The sequence below is a fragment of the Anomaloglossus baeobatrachus genome, chromosome 12 (assembly GCF_048569485.1).
Source record: "Anomaloglossus baeobatrachus isolate aAnoBae1 chromosome 12, aAnoBae1.hap1, whole genome shotgun sequence".
NCBI lineage: Eukaryota > Metazoa > Chordata > Amphibia > Anura > Aromobatidae > Anomaloglossus > Anomaloglossus baeobatrachus.
This window is the reverse complement of record NC_134364.1, coordinates 111,216,397-111,235,306: the sequence shown is the minus strand read 5'-3', so window position 1 is coordinate 111,235,306 and position 18,910 is coordinate 111,216,397. Positions and strand designations below refer to the sequence as shown.

Genomic DNA, 18,910 nt, shown 5'->3' with positions numbered 1-18,910 from the left:
TGGTTTGCAAATTCCTTCTGTCGCCATCAAAATGCATGTTGGTGCCTGTTCACACACAGCCACCGCCTCCTGTTCCATAGGCATTAGTACTTAAGCACCACCTGCCTGGGGCTGTTCCGCCCTTCATCCATGTCTGCAGGTCTGACACTGTGGGGGCTAGTTCAGACATTGTGCTAGTGGCAGGCACCTGGACTGCCTCTCTACTCGCAGTTGTCAGCCCATGCAGCATGGGAGCGGTTCTGACACTTCTCAGGTAGGTGGTGTTCCTATATGGTCCTGCACATCACACGAGACCACATGGTACACATGTATATTATATACTGTAGTGTAGGGACCCCCCTTATAGAGATTTGCCGTGACGGGGCAGGGGGGCTCAAATCATTGATCAATTATTTGCCAAAAATCTCATTGAATTGATACAGTAGGAATGAATTTGTGAATGTTACACTTTTTATCTCATCATAATTGCATCCCACTCATAAGCAGTGCTGGCTTCCCCCCCATTTTCTTGTATACCACAGGTAGGGGACATGGGGTGAGGGGGCACATACATTTCCTCCATATTGTGGGAACAGCAGGGGGCAGGTGGGGACACAACTACCTCTGCACATACATCTCCATATTGTGGGAACAGCAGGGGGCAGGGGGGGACACAACTACCTCTGCACATACATTTCCTCCATATTGTGGGAACAGCAGGGTGCAGGTGGGGACACAACTACCTCTGCACATATATTCCTCCATATTGTGGGAACAGCAGGGTGCAGGTGGGGACACAACTACCTCTGCACATACATTTCCTCCATATTGTGGGAACAGCAGGGGGCAGGTGGGGACACAACTACCTCTGCACATACATTTCCTCCATATTGTGGGAACAGCAGGGTGCAGGGGGGGACACAACTACCTCTGCACATACATTTCCTCCATATTGTGGGAATAGCAGGGGGCAGGGGGGGACACAACTACCTCTGCACATACATTTCCTCCATATTGTGGGAACAGCAGGGGGCAGGTGGGGACACAACTACCTCTGCATATATATTCCTCCATATTGTGGGAATAGCAGGGTGCAGGTGGGGACACAACTACCTCTGCACATACATTTCCTCCATATTGTGGGAACAGCAGGGGGCAGGTGGGGACACCACTACCTCTGCACATATATTCCTCCATATTGTGGGAACAGCAGGGGGCAGGTGGGGACACCACTACCTCTGCACATATATTCCTCCATATTGTGGGAACAGCAGGGGGCAGGGGGGGACACAACTACCTCTGCACATACATTCCTCCATATTGTGGGAACAGCAGGGGGCAGGTGGGGACACAACTACCTCTGCACATACATTTCCTCCATATTGTGGGAACAGCAGGGGGCGGGGGGGGACACAACTACCTCTGCACATACATTTCCTCCATATTGTGGGAACAGCAGGGTGCAGGTGGGGACACCACTACCTCTGCACATATATTCCTCCATATTGTGGGAACAGCAGGGTGCAGGTGGGGACACAACTACCTCTGCACATACATTCCTCCATATTGTGGGAACAGCAGGGGGCAGGTGGGGACACAACTACCTCTGCACATACATTTCCTCCATATTGTGGGAATAGCAGGGGGCAGGGGGGGACACAACTACCTCTGCACATACATTTCCTCCATATTGTGGGAACAGCAGGGTGCAGGTGGGGACACAACTACCTCTACACATACATTTCCTCCATATTGTGGGAACAGCAGGGTGCAGGTGGGGACACAACTACCTCTGCATATATATTCCTCCATATTGTGGGAATAGCAGGGTGCAGATGGGGACACAACTACCTCTGCACATACATTTCCTCCATATTGTGGGAATAGCAGGGTGCAGGTGGGGACACAACTACCTCTGCACATACATTTCCTCCATATTGTGGGAACAGCAGGGTGCAGGGGGGGGGGACACAACTACCTCTGCACATATATTCCTCCATATTGTGGGAACAGCAGGGTGCAGGGGGGAACACAACTACCTCTGCACATACATTTCCTCCATATTGTGGGAATAGCAGGGTGCAGGTGGGGACACAACTACCTCTGCACATACATTCCTCCATATTGTGGGAACAGCAGGGGGCGGGGGGGGGACACAACTACCTCTGCACATATATTCCTCCATATTGTGGGAACAGCAGGGTGCAGGGGAGGAAACAACTACCTCTGCACATATATTCCTCCATATTGTGGGAACAGCAGGGTGCAGGGGGGGAAACAACTACCTCTGCACATACGTTCCTCCATATTGTGGGAACAGCAGGGTGCAGGTGGGGACACAACTACCTCTGCACATACATTTCCTCCATATTGTGGAAACAGCAGGGTGCAGGTGGGGACACAACTACCTCTGCACATACATTTCCTCCATATTGTGGGAACAGCAGGGTGCAGGTGGGGGCACAACTACCCCTGCACATACATTTCCTCCATATTGTGGGAACAGCAGGGTGCAGGGGGGGACACAACTACCTCTGCACATACATTTCCTCCATATTGTGGGAACAGCAGGGTGCAGGTGGGGACACAACTACCTCTGCACATACATTTCCTCCATATTGTGGGAACAGCAGGGTGCAGGTGGGGACACAACTACCTCTGCACATACATTTCCTCCATATTGTGGGAACAGCAGGGTGCAGGTGGGGGCACAACTACCCCTGCACATACATTTCCTCCATATTGTGGGAACAGCAGGGTGCAGGTGGGGACACAACTACCTCTGCACATACATTTCCTCCATATTGTGGGAACAGCAGGGTGCAGGTGGGGACACCACTACCTCTGCACATATATTCCTCCATATTGTGGGAACAGCAGGGTGCAGGGGGGGGGACACAACTACCTCTGCACATACATTTCCTCCATATTGTCGGAATAGCAGGGTGCAGGTGGGGACACAACTACCTCTGCACATATATTCCTCCATATTGTGGGAACAGCAGGGTGCAGGGGGGGGGACACAACTACCTCTGCACATATATTCCTCCATATTGTGGGAATAGCAGGGGGCAGGTGGGGGCACAACTACCTCTGCACATACATTTCCTCCATATTGTGGGAACAGCAGGGTGCAGGGGGGGGGACACAACTACCTCTGCACATACATTTCCTCCATATTGTGGGAATAGCAGGGTGCAGGTGGGGACACAACTACCTCTGCACATATATTCCTCCATATTGTGGGAACAGCAGGGTGCAGGGGGGGGGGACACAACTACCTCTGCACATACATTTCCTCCATATTGTGGGAATAGCAGGGGGCAGGTGGGGGCACAACTACCTCTGCACATACATTTCCTCCATATTGTGGGAACAGCAGGGGGCAGGTGGGGACACAACTACCTCTGCACATACATTTCCTCCATATTGTGGGAACAGCAGGGGGCGGGGGGGACACAACTACCTCTGCACATATATTCCTCCATATTGTGGGAACAGCAGGGTGCAGGGGGGGAAACAACTACCTCTGCACATACATTTCCTCCATATTGTGGGAATAGCAGGGTGCAGGTGGGGACACAACTACCTCTGCACATACATTCCTCCATATTGTGGGAACAGCAGGGGGCGGGGGGGACACAACTACCTCTGCACATATATTCCTCCATATTGTGGGAACAGCAGGGTGCAGGGGGGGAAACAACTACCTCTGCACATACATTTCCTCCATATTGTGGGAATAGCAGGGTGCAGGTGGTGACACAACTACCTCTGCACATACATTTCCTCCATATTGTGGGAACAGCAGGGGGCGGGGGGGGGACACAACTACCTCTGCACATACATTTCCTCCATATTGTGGGAATAGCAGGGTGCAGGTGGGGACACAACTACCTCTGCACATATATTCCTCCATATTGTGGGAACAGCAGGGTGCAGGTGGGGACACAACTACCTCTGCACATACATTCCTCCATATTGTGGGAACAGCAGGGGGCAGGGGGGGACACAACTACCTCTGCACATACATTTCCTCCATATTGTGGGAACAGCAGGGGGCAGGGGGGGGACACAACTACCTCTGCACATACATTTCCTCCATATTGTGGGAATAGCAGGGTGCAGGTGGGGACACAACTACCTCTGCACATACATTTCCTCCATATTGGGGGAACAGCAGGGTGCAGGTGGGGACACAACTACCTCTGCACATACATTTCCTCCATATTGTGGGAACAGCAGGGTGCAGGGGGGGACACAACTACCTCTGCACATACATTTCCTCCATATTGTGGGAACAGCATGGGGCAGGGGGGGACACAACTACCTCTGCACATACATTTCCTCCATATTGTGGGAACAGCAGGGTGCAGGTGGGGACACAACTACTTCTGCACACACATTTCCTCCATATTGTGGGAACAGCAGGGGGCAGGGGGGGGACACAACTACCTCTGCACATACATTTCCTCCATATTGTGGGAACAGCAGGGTGCAGGGGGGGGACACAACTACCTCTGCACATATATTCCTCCATATTGTGGGAACAGCAGGGTGCAGGTGGGGACACAACTACCTCTGCACATACATTCCTCCATATTGTGGGAACAGCAGGGTGCAGGTGGGGACACAACTACCTCTGCAAATATATTCCTCCATATTGTGGGAACAGCAGGGGGCAGGTGGGGACACAACTACCTCTGCACATACATTTCCTCCATATTGTGGGAACAGCAGGGGGCAGGGGGGGGACACAACTACCTCTGCACATATATTCCTCCATATTGTGGGAACAGCAGGGGGGGGACACAACTACCTCTGCACATACATTTCCTCCATATTGTGGGAACAGCAGGGGGCAGGGGGGGACACAACTACCTCTGCACATACATTTCCTCCATATTGTGGGAACAGCAGGGGGCAGGGGGGGACACAACTACCTCTGCACATACATTTCCTCCATATTGTGGGAACAGCAGGGGGCAGGTGGGGACACAACTACCTCTGCACATATATTCCTCCATATTGTGGGAACAGCAGGGTGCAGGTGGGGACACCACTACCCCTGCACATACATTCCTCCATATTGTAGGAACAGCAGGGGGCAGGTGGGGACACAACTACCTCTGCACATACATTTCCTCCATATTGTGGGAACAGCAGGGTGCAGGTGGGGACACAACTACCTCTGCACATACATTCCTCCATATTGTGGGAACAGCAGGGGGCAGGTGGGGCCACAACTACCTCTGCACATACATTTCCTCCATATTGTGGGAACAGCAGGGGGCAGGTGGGGACTCAACTACCTCTGCACATACATTTCCTCCATATTGTGGGAACAGCAGGGGGCAGGGGGGGACACAACTACCTCTGCACATATATTCCTCCATATTGTGGGAATAGCAGGGTGCAGGTGGGGACACAACTACCTCTGCACATATATTCCTCCATATTGTGGGAACAGCAGGGTGCAGGGGGGGACACAACTACCTCTGCACATACATTTCCTCCATATTGTGGGAACAGCAGGGGGCAGGGGGGGACACAACTACCTCTACACATACATTTCCTCCATATTGTGGGAACAGCAGGGTGCAGGTGGTGACACAACTACCTCTGCACATACATTTCCTCCATATTGTGGGAACAGCAGGGGGCAGGTGGGGACACAACTACCTCTACACATACATTTCCTCCATATTGTGGGAACAGCAGGGTGCAGGGGGGGACACAACTACCTCTACACATACATTTCCTCCATATTGTGGGAACAGCAGGGTGCAGGTGGGGACACAACTACCTCTGCACATACATTTCCTCCATATTGTGGGAACAGCAGGGGGCAGGTGGGGACACAACTACCTCTGCACATACATTTCTCCATATTGTGGGAACAGCAGGGGGCAGGTGGTGACACAACTACCTCTGCACATACATTTCCTCCATATTGTGGGAACAGCAGGGTGCAGGTGGGGACACCACTACCTCTGCACATATATTCCTCCATATTGTGGGAACAGCAGGGTGCAGGTGGGGACACCACTACCTCTGCACATATATTCCTCCATATTGTGGGAACAGCAGGGGGCAGGTGGGGACACAACTACCTCTGCACATATATTCCTCCATATTGTGGGAACAGCAGGGGGCAGGTGGGGACACCACTACCTCTGCACATATATTCCTCCATATTGTGGGAACAGCAGGGTGCAGGGGGGGGACACAACTACCTCTGCACATACATTTCCTCCATATTGTGGGAACAGCAGGGTGCAGGGGGGGGGACACAACTACCTCTGCACATATATTCCTCCATATTGTGGGAATAGCAGGGTGCAGGTGGGGACACAACTACCTCTGCACATACATTTCCTCCATATTGTGGGAACAGCAGGGGGCGGGGGGGACACAACTACCTCTGCACATATATTCCTCCATATTGTGGGAACAGCAGGGTGCAGGGGGGGAAACAACTACCTCTGCACATACATTTCCTCCATATTGTGGGAATAGCAGGGTGCAGGTGGGGACACAACTACCTCTGCACATACATTTCCTCCATATTGTGGGAACAGCAAAGGGCAGGGGGGGGGGACACAACTACCTCTACACATACATTTCCTCCATATTGTGGGAATAGCAGGGGGCAGGGGGGGGGGACACAACTACCTCTGCACATACATTTCCTCCATATTGTGGGAATAGCAGGGGGCAGGGGGGGACACAACTACCACTGCACATACATTTCCTCCATATTGTGGGAATAGCAGGGTGCAGGTGGGGACACAACTACCTCTGCACATATATTCCTCCATATTGTGGGAACAGCAGGGTGCAGGGAGGGGACACAACTACCTCTGCACATACATTCCTCCATATTGTGGGAACAGCAGGGGGCAGGTGGGGACACAACTACCTCTGCACATACATTTCCTCCATATTGGGGGAACAGCAGGGGGCAGGGGGGGGACACAACTACCTCTGCACATACATTTCCTCCATATTGTGGGAATAGCAGGGTGCAGGTGGGGACACAACTACCTCTGCACATACATTTCCTCCATATTGGGGGAACAGCAGGGTGCAGGTGGGGACACAACTACCTCTGCACATACATTTCCTCCATATTGTGGGAATAGCAGGGTGCAGGTGGGGACACAACTACCTCTGCACATACATTTCCTCCATATTGGGGGAACAGCAGGGTGCAGGTGGGGACACAACTACCTCTGCACATACATTTCCTCCATATTGTGGGAACAGCAGGGGGCAGGGGGGGACACAACTACCTCTGCACATACATTTCCTCCATATTGTGGGAACAGCATGGGGCAGGGGGGGACACAACTACCTCTGCACATACATTTCATCCATATTGTGGGAACAGCAGGGTGCAGGGGGGGACACAACTACCTCTGCACATATATTCCTCCATATTGTGGGAACAGCAGGGTGCAGGTGGGGACACAACTACCTCTGCACATATATTCCTCCATATTGTGGGAACAGCAGGGTGCAGGTGGGGACACAACTACCTCTGCACATACATTTCCTCCATATTGTGGGAACAGCAGGGTGCAGGTGGGGACACAACTACCTCTGCACATACATTGCCTCCATATTGTGGGAATAGCAGGGTGCAGGTGGGGACACAACTACCTCTGCACATACATTTCCTCCATATTGTGGGAACAGCAGGGGGCAGGTGGGGACACAACTACCTCTGCACATATATTCCTCCATATTGTGGGAACAGCAGGGGGCAGGTGGGGACACAACTACCTCTGCACATACATTTCCTCCATATTGTGGGAATAGCAGGGGGCAGGTGGGGACACAACTACCTCTGCACATACATTTCCTCCATATTGTGGGAACAGCAGGGGGCAGGGGGGGACACAACTACCTCTACACATACATTTCCTCCATATTGTGGGAACAGCAGGGTGCAGGTGGGGACACAACTACCTCTGCACATATATTCCTCCATATTGTGGGAACAGCAGGGTGCAGGGGGGGACACAACTACCTCTGCACATACATTTCCTCCATATTGTGGGAACAGCAGGGGGCAGGTGGGGACACAACTACCTCTGCACACACATTTCCTCCATATTGTGGGAACAGCAGGGTGCAGGTGGGGACACAACTACCTCTGCACATATATTCCTCCATATTGTGGGAACAGCAGGGTGCAGGTGGGGACACAACTACCTCTGCACATACATTTCCTCCATATTGTGGGAACAGCAGGGGGCAGGTGGGGACACAACTACCTCTGCACATACATTTCCTCCATATTGTGGGAACAGCAGGGGGCAGGTGGGGACACAACTACCTCTGCACATACATTTCCTCCATATTGTGGGAACAGCAGGGGGCAGGTGGGGACACAACTACCTCTGCACATACATTTCCTCCATATTGTGGGAACAGCAGGGGGCAGGTGGGGACACAACTACCTCTGCACATACATTTTTTCCATATTGTGGGAACAGCAGGGTGCAGGTGGGGACACAACTACCTCTGCACATACATTTCCTCCATATTGTGGGAACAGCAGGGTGCAGGTGGGGACACAACTACCTCTGCACATACATTTCCTCCATATTGTGGGAACAGCAGGGTGCAGGTGGGGACACAACTACCTCTGCACATACATTTCCTCCATATTGCGGGAACAGCAGGGTGCAGGTGGGGACACAACTACCTCTGCACATACATTTCCTCCATATTGTGGGAACAGCAGGGTGCAGGTGGGGACACAACTACCTCTGCACATACATTTCCTCCATATTGTGGGAACAGCAGGGTGCAGGTGGTGACACAACTACCTCTGCACATACATTTCTCCATATTGTGGGAACAGCAGGGTGCAGGGGGGGACACAACTACCTCTACACATACATTTCCTCCATATTGTGGGAACAGCAGGGTGCAGGTGGGGACACAACTACCTCTGCACATACATTTCCTCCATATTGTGGGAACAGCAGGGTGCAGGTGGGGACACAACTACCTCTGCACATACATTTCCTCCATATTGTGGGAACAGCAGGGTGCAGGTGGGGACACAACTACCTCTGCACATACATTTCCTCCATATTGTGGGAATAGCAGGGTGCAGGTGGGGACACAACTACCCCTGCACATACATTTCCTCCATATTGTGGGAATAGCAGGGTGCAGGTGGGGACACAACTACCTCTGCACATACATTTCCTCCATATTGTGGGAACAGCAGGGGGCAGGTGGGGACACAACTACCCCTGCACATACATTTCCTCCATATTGTGGGAACAGCAGGGTGCAGGTGGGGACACAACTACCTCTGCACATACATTTCCTCCATATTGTGGGAACAGCAGGGTGCAGGTGGGGACACAACTACCCCTGCACATACATTTCCTCCATATTGTGGGAACAGCAGGGGGCAGGTGGGGGCACAACTACCCCTGCACATACATTTCCTCCATATTGTGGGAACAGCAGGGTGCAGGGGGGGACACAACTACCTCTGCACATACATTTCCTCCATATTGTGGGAACAGCAGGGTGCAGGTGGGGACACAACTACCTCTGCACATATATTCCTCCATATTGTGGGAACAGCAGGGTGCAGGGGGGGACACAACTACCTCTGCACATACATTTCCTCCATATTGTGGGAATAGCAGGGTGCAGGTGGGGACACAACTACCTCTGCACATACATTTCCTCCATATTGTGGGAACAGCAGGGGGCAGGTGGGGACACAACTACCTCTGCACATACATTTCCTCCATATTGTGGGAACAGCAGGGGGGCAGGTGGGGACACAACTACCTCTGCACATACATTTCCTCCATATTGTGGGAACAGCAGGGTGCAGGTGGGGACACAACTACCCCTGCACATACATTTCCTCCATATTGTGGGAATAGCAGGGTGCAGGTGGGGACGCAACTACCTCTGCACATACATTTCCTCCATATTGTGGGAACAGCAGGGGGCAGGTGGGGACACAACTACCTCTGCACATACATTTCCTCCATATTGTGGGAACAGCAGGGTGCAGGTGGGGACACAACTACCTCTGCACATACATTTCATCCATATTGTGGGAACAGCAGGGTGCAGGTGGGGACACAACTACCTCTGCACATACATTTCCTCCATATTGTGGGAACAGCAGGGTGCAGGTGGGGACACAACTACCTCTGCACATACATTTCCTCCATATTGTGGGAACAGCAGGGTGCAGGTGGGGACACAACTACCTCTGCACATACATTTCCTCCATATTGTGGGAACAGCAGGGGGCAGGTGGGGACACAACTACCTCTGCACATGCATTTCCTCCATATTGTGGGAACAGCAGGGTGCAGGTGGGGACACAACTACCTCTGCACATACATTTCCTCCATATTGTGGGAACAGCAGGGTGCAGGTGGGGACACAACTACCTCTGCACATACATTTCCTCCATATTGTGGGAACAGCAGGGTGCAGGTGGGGACACCACTACCTCTGCACATATATTCTTCCATATTGTGGGAACAGCAGGGTGCAGGTGGGGACACAACTACCTCTGCACATATATTCCTCCATATTGTGGGAACAGCAGGGTGCAGGTGGGGACACAACTACCTCTGCACATACATTTCCTCCATATTGTGGGAACAGCAGGGGGCAGGGGGGGGACACAACTACCTCTGCACATACGTTGCATCCAACTGGGAACAGCAGGGTGCAGGTGGGGACACAACTACCTCTGCACATACATTTCCTCCATATTGTGGGAACAGCAGGGTGCAGGTGGGGGCACAACTACCCCTGCACATACATTTCCTCCATATTGTGGGAATAGCAGGGTGCAGGGGGGGACACAACTACCTCTGCACGTATATTCCTCCATATTGTGGGAACAGCAGGGTGCAGGGGGGGGACACAACTACCTCTGCACATACATTTCCTCCATATTGTGGGAACAGCAGGGGGCAGGTGGGGACACAACTACCTCTGCACATACATTTCCTCCATATTGTGGGAACAGCAGGGGGCAGGGGGGGACACAACTACCTCTGCACATACATTTCCTCCATATTGTGGGAACAGCAGGGGGCAGGGGGGGACACAACTACCTCTGCACGTATATTCCTCCATATTGTGGGAACAGCAGGGTGCAGGGGGGGGACACAACTACCTCTGCACATACATTTCCTCCATATTGTGGAAACAGCAGGGTGCAGGTGGGGGCACAACTACCTCTGCACATACATTCCTCCATATTGTGGGAACAGCAGGGTGCAGGTGCGGGCACAACTACCTCTGCACATACATTTCCTCCATATTGTGGGAACAGCAGGGTGCAGGTGGGGACACAACTACCCCTGCACATACATTTCCTCCATATTGTGGGAACAGCAGGGTGCAGGTGGGGACACAACTACCTCTGCACATACATTTCCTCCATATTGTGGGAACAGCAGGGGGCAGGGGGGGGACACAACTACCTCTGCACATACGTTGCATCCAACTGGGAACAGCAGGGTGCAGGTGGGGACACAACTACCTCTGCACATACATTTCCTCCATATTGTGGGAACAGCAGGGTGCAGGTGGGGACACAACTACCTCTGCACATACATTCCTCCATATTGTGGGAACAGCAGGGGGCAGGTGGGGAAACAACTACCTCTGCACATACATTTCCTCCATATTGTGGGAACAGCAGGGGGCAGGGGGGGGACACAACTACCTCTGCACATACGTTGCATCCAACTGGGAACAGCAGGGTGCAGGTGGGGACACAACTACCTCTGCACATACATTTCCTCCATATTGTGGGAACAGCAGGGTGCAGGTGGGGACACAACTACCTCTGCACATACATTCCTCCATATTGTGGGAACAGCAGGGTGCAGGTGGGGACACAACTACCTCTGCACATACATTTCCTCCATATTGTGGGAACAGCAGGGTGCAGGTGGGGACACAACTACCTCTGCACATACATTTCCTCCATATTGTGGGAACAGCAGGGGGCGGGGGGGGGGGCACAACTACCTCTGCACATACATTTCCTCCATATTGTGGGAACAGCAGGGGGCAGGTGGGGACACAACTACCTCTGCACATACATTTCCTCCATATTGTGGGAACAGCAGGGTGCAGGTGGGGACACAACTACCTCTGCACATATATTCCTCCATATTGTGGGAACAGCAGGGTGCAGGTGGGGACACAACTACCTCTGCACATACATTCCTCCATATTGTGGGAACAGCAGGGTGCAGGTGGGGGCACAACTACCCCTGCACATACATTCCTCCATATTGTGGGAACAGCAGGGGGCAGAGGGGGGACACAACTACCTCTGCACATACATTTCCTCCATATTGTGGGACCAGCAGGGTGCAGGTGGGGACACAACTACCTCTGCACATACATTTCCTCCATATTGTGGGAACAGCAGGGGGCAGGTGGGGGACACAACTACCTCTGCACATACATTCCTCCATATTGTGGGAATAGCAGGGGGCAGGTGGGGACACAACTACCTCTACACATACATTTCCTCCATATTGTGGGAACAGCAGGGGGCAGGTGGGGGGCACAACTACCTCTGCACATACATTTCCTCCATATTGTGGGAATAGCAGGGGGCAGGGGGGGGACACAACTACCTCTGCACATACATTTCCTCCATATTGTGGGAACAGCAGGGGGCAGGGGGGGACACAACTACCTCTGCACATACATTTCCTCCATATTGTGGGAATAGCAGGGGGCAGGGGGGGGACACAACTACCTCTGCACATACATTTCCTCCATATTGTGGGAACAGCAGGGGGCAGGTGGGGACACAACTACCTCTGCACATACGTTTCCTCCATATTGTGGGAACAGCAGGGGGCAGGGGGGGGACACAACTACCTCTGCACATACATTTCCTCCATATTGTGGGAACAGCAGGGTGCAGGTGGGGACACAACTACCTCTGCACATACATTTCCTCCATATTGTGGGAACAGCAGGGGGCAGGTGGGGACACAACTACCTCTGCACATACATTTCCTCCATATTGTGGGAATAGCAGGGTGCAGGTGGGGACACAACTACCTCTGCACATATATTCCTCCATATTGTGGGAACAGCAGGGTGCAGGTGGGGACACAACTACCTCTACACATACATTCCTCCATATTGTGGGAACAGCAGGGTGCAGGTGGGGACACAACTACCTCTGCACATATATTCCTCCATATTGTGGGAACAGCAGGGTGCAGGTGGGGACACAACTACCTCTGCACATACATTTCCTCCATATTGTGGGAACAGCAGGGGGCAGGTGGGGGGCACAACTACCTCTGCACATACATTTCCTCCATATTGTGGGAATAGCAGGGGGCAGGGGGGGGGGCACAACTACCTCTGCACATACGTTGCATCCAACTGGGAACAGCAGGGTGCAGGTGGGGGGACACAACTACCTCTGCACATACATTTCCTCCATATTGTGGGAACAGCAGGGTGCAGGTGGGGGGCACAACTACCTCTGCACATACATTTCCTCCATATTGTGGGAACAGCAGGGTGCAGGTGGGGACACAACTACCTCTGCACATATATTCCTCCATATTGTGGGAACAGCAGGGTGCAGGTGGGGACACAACTACCTCTGCACATACATTTCCTCCATATTGTGGGAACAGCAGGGGGCAGGTGGGGGGCACAACTACCTCTGCACATACATTTCCTCCATATTGTGGGAATAGCAGGGGGCAGGGGGGGGGGCACAACTACCTCTGCACATACGTTGCATCCAACTGGGAACAGCAGGGTGCAGGTGGGGGGACACAACTACCTCTGCACATACATTTCCTCCATATTGTGGGAACAGCAGGGGGCAGGTGGGGACACAACTACCCCTGCACATACATTTCCTCCATATTGTGGGAACAGCAGGGGGCAGGTGGGGACACAACTACCCCTGCACATACATTTCCTCCATATTGTGGGAACAGCAGGGGGCAGGTGGGGACACAACTACCTCTGCACATACATTTCCTCCATATTGTGGGAACAGCAGGGTGCAGGTGGGGTCACAACTACCTCTGCACATACATTTCCTCCATATTGTGGGAACAGCAGGGTGCAGGTGGGGACACAACTACCTCTGCACATATATTCCTCCATATTGTGGGAACAGCAGGGTGCAGGTGGGGACACAACTACCTCTGCACATGCATTTCCTCCATATTGTGGGAACAGCAGGGGGCAGGTGGGGGGCACAACTACCTCTGCACATACATTTCCTCCATATTGTGGGAATAGCAGGGGGCAGGGGGGGGGGCACAACTACCTCTGCACATACGTTGCATCCAACTGGGAACAGCAGGGTGCAGGTGGGGGGACACAACTACCTCTGCACATACATTTCCTCCATATTGTGGGAACAGCAGGGTGCAGGTGGGGACACAACTACCTCTGCACATACATTCCTCCATATTGTGGGAATAGCAGGGGGCAGGGGGGGGGACACAACTACCTCTGCACATACATTCCTCCATATTGTGGGAATAGCAGGGTGCAGGTGGGGACACAACTACCTCTGCACATACATTCCTCCATATTGTGGGAACAGCAGGGGGCACAACTACCTCTGCACATATATTCCTCCATATTGTGGGAACAGCAGGGGGCAGGGGGGGGACACAACTACCTCTGCACATACATTTCCTCCATATTGTGGGAATAGCAGGGTGCAGGTGGGGACACAACTACCTCTGCACATACATTTCCTCCATATTGTGGGAATAGCAGGGGGCAGGGGGGGACACAACTACCTCTGCACATACATTTCCTCCATATTGTGGGAACAGCAGGGTGCAGGTGGGGACACAACTACCTCTGCACATACATTTCCTCCATATTGTGGGAACAGCAGGGGGCAGGTGGGGGGCACAACTACCTCTGCACATATATTCCTCCATATTGTGGGAACAGCAGGGGGCAGGTGGGGGGCACAACTACCTCTGCACATACATTCCTCCATATTGTGGGAACAGCAGGGTGCAGGTGGGGACACAACTACCTCTGCGCATACATTTCCTCCATATTGTGGGAACAGCAGGGGGCAGGTGGGGGGCACAACTACCTCTGCACATACATTTCCTCCATATTGTGGGAACAGCAGGGTGCAGGTGGGGGCACAACTACCTCTGCACATACATTTCCTCCATATTGTGGGAACAGCAGGGGGCAGGTGGGGGACACAACTACCTCTGCACATACATTCCTCCATATTGTGGGAACAGCAGGGGGCAGGGGGGGCACAACTACCTCTGCACATACATTCCTCCATATTGTGGGAACAGCAGGGGGCAGGGGGGGCACAACTACCTCTGCACATACAGTGCCTACAAGTAGCATTCAACCCCCTGCAGATTTAGCAGGTTTGATAAGATGCAAATAAGTTAGAGCCTGCAAACTTCAAACAAGAGCAGGATTTATTAACAGATGCATAAATCTTACAAACCAACAAGTTATGTTGCTCAGTTAAATTTTAATAAATTTTCAACATAAAAGTGTGGGTCAATTATTCAAACCCTAGGTTTAATATTTTGTAGAATAACCCTTGTTTGCAATTACAGCTAATAATCGTCTTTTATAAGACCTGATCAGGCCGGCACAGGTCTCTAGAGTTATCTTGGCCCACTCCTCCATGCAGATCTTCTCCAAGTTATGTAGGTTCTTTGGGTGTCTCATGTGGACTTTAATCTTGAGCTCCTTCCACAAGTTTTCAATTGGGTTAAGGTCAGGAGACTGACTAGGCCACTGCAACACCTTGATTTTTTCCCTCTTGAACCAGGCCTTGGTTTTCTTGGCTGTGTGCTTTGGGTTGTTGTCTTGTTGGAAGATGAAATGACGACCCATCTTAAGATCCTTGATGGAGGAGCAGAGGTTCTTGGCCAAAATCTCCAGGTAGGCCGTGCTATCCATCTTCCCATGGATGCGGACCAGATGGCCAGGCCCCTTGGTTGAGAAATAGCCCCACAGCATGATGCTGCCACCACCATGCTTGACTGTAGGGATGATATTCTTGGGGTCGTATGCAGTGCCATCCTGTCTCCAAACGTCACGTGTGTGGTTGGCACCAAAGATCTCGATCTTGGTCTCATCAGACCAGAGAACCTTGAACCAGTCTGTCTCAGAGTCCTCCAAGTGATCATGAGCAAACTGCAGACGAGCCTTGACATGACGCTTTGAAAGTAAAGGTATCTTACGGGCTCATCTGGAATGGAGACCATTGCGGTGGAGTACGTTGCTTATGGTATTGACTGAAACCAATGTCCCCACTGCCATGAGATCTTCCCGGAGATCCTTCCTTGTTGTCCTTGGGTTAGCCTTGACTCTTCGGACAAGCCTGGCCTTGGCACGGGTGGAAACTTTCAAAGGCTGTCCAGGCTGTGGAAGGCTAACAGTAGTTCCATAAGCCTTCCACTTCCGGATGATGCTCCCAACAGTGGAGACAGGTAGGCCCAACTCCTTGGAAAGGGTTTTGTACCCCTTGCCAGCCTTGTGACCCTCCACGATCTTGTCTCTGATGGCCTTGGAATGCTCCTTTGTCTTTCCCATGTTGACCAAGTATGAGTGCTGTTCACAAGTTTGGGGAGGGTCTTAATTAGTCAGAAAAGGCTGGAAAAAGAGATAATTAATCCAAACATGTGAAGCTCATTGTTCTTTGTGCCTGAAATACTTCTTAATACTTTAGGGGAACCAAACAGAATTCTGGTGATTTGAGGGGTTGAATAATAAATGACCCTCTGAATAATCTTTTCACCATTTAAAAAAAAAAAAAAAAAAAGAAATAACATTCTTTTTTGCTGCATTTCACACTTCCAGGCTGATCTACAGTCCAAATGTCACAATGCCAAGTTAATTCCAAATGTGTAAACCTGCTAAATCTGCAGGGGGTTGAATACTACTTGTAGGCACTGTATATTCCTCCATATTGTGGGAACAGCAGGGGGCAGGTCGGGGGCACAACTACCTCTGCACATACATTTCCTCCATATTGTGGGAACAGCAGGGGGCAGGTGGGGGGCACAACTACCTCTGCACATACATTTCCTCCATATTGTGGGAACAGCAGGGGGCAGGGGGGGGCACAACTACCTCTGCACATACATTCCTCCATATTGTAGGAACAGCAGAGGGCAGGGGGGGGTCACAACTACCTCTGCACATACATTTCCTCCATATTGTGGGAACAGCAGGGGGCAGGGGGGGGACACAACTACCTCTGCACATACGTTTCCTCCATATTGTGGGAACAGCAGGGGGCAGGTGGGGGGCACAACTACCTCTGCACATACATTCCTCCATATTGTGGGAACAGCAGAGGGCAGGGGGGGGTCACAACTACCTCTGCACATACATTTCCTCCATATTGTGGGAATAGCAGGGTGCAGGTGGGGGGCACAACTACCTCTGCACATACATTCCTCCATATTGTGGGAACAGCAGAGGGCAGGGGGGGGTCACAACTACCTCTGCACATACATTTCCTCCATATTGTGGGAACAGCAGGGGGCAGGTGGTGACACAACTACCTCTGCACATACATTTCCTCCATATTGCGGGAACAGCAGGGGGCAGGTGGGGACACAACTACCTCTGCACATACATTTCCTCCATATTGTGGGAACAGCAGGGGGCAGGGGGGGACACAACTACCTCTGCACATACATTTCCTCCATATTGTGGGAACAGCAGGGTGCAGGGGGGACACAACTACCTCTGCACATACATTTCCTCCATATTGTGGGAACAGCAGGGTGCAGGTGGGGACACAACTTCCTCTGCACATGCATTCCTCCATATTGTTGGAACAGCAGAGGGCAGGGGGGGACACAACTACCTCTGCACATACATTTCCTCCATATTGTGGGAACAGCAGGGGGCAGGTGGGGACACAACTTCCTCTGCACATACATTTCCTCCATATTGTGGGAACAGCAGGGTGCAGGTGGGGACACAACCACCTATGCACATATATTCCTCCATATTGTGGGAACAGCAAGGTGCAGGGGGGGACACAACTACCTATGCACATACGTTCCTCCATATTGTGGGAACAGCAGAGGGCAGGGGGGGGGGTCACAACTACCTCTGCACATACATTCCTCCATATTGTGGGAACAGCAGGGGGCAGGTGGGGACACAACTTCCTCTGCACATACATTCCTCCATATTGTGGGAACAGCAGGATGCAGGTGGGGACACAACTACCTCTGCACATACATTTCCTCCATATTGTGGGAACAGCAGGGTGCAGGTGGGGACACAACTACCTCTGCACATACATTTCCTCCATATTGTGGGAACAGCAGAGACCAGGTGGGGTCACAACTACCTCTGCACATACATTTCCTCCATATTGTGGGAACAGCAGGGTGCAGGTGGGGGACACAACTACCTCTGCATATATATTCCTCCATATTGTGGGAACAGCAGAGGGCAGGGGGGGGTCACAACTACCTCTGCACATACATTTCCTCCATATTGTGGGAACAGCAGGGGGCAGGTGGGGGACACAACTACCTCTGCACATACATTCCTCCATATTGTGGGAACAGCAGAGGGCGGAGGGGGTCACAACTACCTCTGCACATACATTTCCTCCATATTGTGGGAACAGCAGGGTGCAGGTGGGGGACACAACTACCTCTGCACATACGTTCCTCCATATTGTGGGAACAGCAGAGGGCAGGGGGGGGTCACAACTACCTCTGCACATACATTTCCTCCATATTGTGGGAACAGCAGGGGGCAGGTGGGGGACACAACTACCTCTGCACATACATTCCTCCATATTGTGGGAACAGCAGGGGGCAGGTGGGGACACAACTACCCCTGCACATACATTCCTCCATAT

At 52.1% G+C, this 18,910-nt stretch overlaps 2 protein-coding genes across 3 annotated transcripts in view; one reads left to right on the top strand and one right to left on the bottom strand.

Moving 5' to 3' along the window:
- The window catches only part of LOC142258067 (acyl-coenzyme A thioesterase THEM4-like), a 106,382-nt gene that overhangs the window by 41,214 nt on the left and 46,258 nt on the right, over nt 1-18,910 (bottom strand). The window lies entirely within an intron of this gene.
- Nucleotides 1-18,910, top strand: part of LOC142258066 (uncharacterized) — a 39,616-nt gene that overhangs the window by 1,450 nt on the left and 19,256 nt on the right. The window lies entirely within an intron of this gene.